The 2,527-nt window shown below is 48.3% G+C and overlaps 2 pseudogenes; both read right to left on the bottom strand.

The window, feature by feature from the left end:
• On the bottom strand, positions 1-480 carry LOC102844489 (annotated as a pseudogene).
• A 546-nt stretch (positions 481-1,026) lies between these two features.
• LOC102846117 lies at positions 1,027-1,667 on the bottom strand (annotated as a pseudogene).
• Between the last annotated feature and the right edge of the window lie 860 nt (positions 1,668-2,527).

Consider the following 2,527-nt stretch of genomic DNA (forward strand, 5'->3'; position numbering starts at 1 on the left):
TTACTGAGGTGGCTGACCACCTCCACGACCAAATCCGCCTCTAAACTGGAATTCAGTTGCTACCCAGCCCCAGCCTCGGCTTTCTTGTCAGCACCAGGAGGCACTGTCTCTGTCGGCCTCCCCTCGAGTCAATCTTGCAGGTTGTTCACCTTCCAGACCTTTCGGTCGTGGCCTGCCAGTCTCAGGACGGCTGCGGTGCAAGGTGGCAGGAACAATTTCAGGAGGCAGATAGAGGTAATCACGTAGATATTGGATAACCTGGTTGGTAAGGTACCAGTAGAAATGTCTCCAGGCAAATTGCTCCTTCACATAACCTCGTGACTTGAGACTCTGCATGGCCTTCATAACATGAAGGTTGGGCACGTTTTTGTCTGCCAGTTCAAGGTGCTTTGGCATGTGGACATTCTTCTTGGCCACCATCACCCCCTCCTTAAAAAGGAGTTCATATATGGCAATCCGGTTCTTCTTGGGCATCAACATCGTGGCGGTGGATGTGTCCCCAAATCTTCATTTTTTTTTATCCTTAAAAAGCAGGTTTTATTTTTTTAAGACCAGACCAAAAACACTAAGTGCACGTGAGATTCTAAACACTAAGCCAGTGAGACTCACAAGGGTTTGTCTGAGAGAGACCTGCAGTCTACTGTCAACAGGAAACCACCAAAGCGGGTCTGTTGCTTGTGGCAGCAGGAGGATCTGTGCTTGTCTATGGAGTTGTCCTGTGTTTAGATGTTTGTGAGAATGTGTGAGAAGAAGGATGAAGGTGGGAGAAACCTTTCCAATCCTCTTCTTCATTTTCTCCATTCTAATGCTCTCTGGTTCTGCCTTAGGCGAGGGCCAAATGATCACGGGTCATTTTATAAAGAACTTGACCATCAAAGAACCCAGTAAAATGGAGAAGAGATAAGACATTGGTGCTAACGTCATAGCGGGGCGTTGGTGGGGAGAAATGGCTGGGTGTCCTAGAAAAAGGCTGCACATGAAGGCAGGCACTGGACTCAGCGGAGTGTGCGTGGAGTGGAGGCAGCGTTAGTAAAGGCTCGTCTTCTTCATGATCCGCAGGAACTCTTGCTCACTGACTTCTCTGTCTCCATCTCGATCTGCCTCATCAATCATTTCCTGAAGTTCTTGATCAGTGAGATTCTCACCCAACTCCTTCGCCACGCGTTTCAGATTTTTTAAAGATATCCTTCCAGTCTCATCATCATCAAAGAGTTTGAAAGCTTTCAGAATTTCTTCTTTGGTATCTTTTTCAGACATTTTCTGAGTCATCACAGTAAAGAAATCACTGAAGCTCATTTTTCCCGTTCTTTCCTTATCAATCTCACTGATCTTTTTCTTGATTTTTTTCTTTCTTGTGCTCAAAGCCCAGGGCCCTCATTGCCACCTTAAGTTCTTTGACATCGATGGTGCCATTTCCATCAGCATCAAAGAGATCAAAAGCTTCTCGGATTTCCTGCTTCTGCTCTTTCGTGAGTTCAGGCTTGGAACTCACCCTTTCTCTGGGAAGTTGACGCCATGCTTGTCTTCTTAAAGCTGGAGGCCCTTCCAGGGCACAGTGCAGAGAACGAAGGGCGCTGATGCTCAGGAGCACGTAGGCGAGGAGGTGCGGCGGCCAGGACCCACAGAACCCCGCTCCTTGGAACACGCTCACCACCCCAAACCTTCATTTTTACTGAACAAAACTTATCAATTGTTATGTGTGGTCGAGTTGACTACAATTCATAATGACATTATAAACAATGTATCTGAACCTTACTCTATCCTGTACCATTCTGATAATCTCTAATATACTTGACCCTGTTGTACAGCTATTGTGTCAGTCCATCTTATTAAAAGATTTCCTCTTTTTCTCAGACCCTCCATCTTTCCCAACATAACTGCAATCTCCAGTATGGATTGAGGCTCAATTTCAAGAAGACAAAGATTCTCACCACTGGATCAGTTGGCAGCATCAGGATGTATGGTGAAGAGATTGAGATTGTTAACAACTTTAGTCAGCTTGGCTCCATGGTCAACACTCTCGGCACTAGTTGCCAGGAAATAAAAAAACGTATTGCGATGGGAAAGTCTGCTGTTAGGGAGCTCTCCAGGGTACCGAAGAGCATTGGTGTCACTCTGGAGACTAAGGTGTGTCTGATACAGGCAATCACTTAGTATGCATCAGAGAGCTGGACAATGACTAGGGAGGATAGAAGGAGAATTGATGGGACTTGAATCAGGACACACCCCTGCAGCTCTGACCCACGACCCCCATCTTCAGGTATCGCATTGCTCCCCCCAGATGGGGCTCGCGACCGCCCCCCCCCGCCCCCCGCCAGCTCTGAACTTTGGGATTGGCCAAGGGGCCGTGCGCAGACGCAGTAGACGATGGGAGTGGACTTGAATCGGGATACACCCCTGCAGCTCTGACCCACGACCCCATCTTCAGACGTGGCTAGTGACACCCCCCCCACACACCAGCTCTGGACTTTGGGACTGCCCAAGGAGCCGTGTGCAGACGCAGTGGACGGTGGGAGTGGACTCGAAT

Source organism: Elephantulus edwardii, unplaced genomic scaffold, assembly GCF_000299155.1.
Source record: "Elephantulus edwardii isolate Elephantulus edwardi_28Jun2011 unplaced genomic scaffold, EleEdw1.0 scaffold00524, whole genome shotgun sequence".
Classification (NCBI taxonomy): domain Eukaryota; kingdom Metazoa; phylum Chordata; class Mammalia; order Macroscelidea; family Macroscelididae; genus Elephantulus; species Elephantulus edwardii.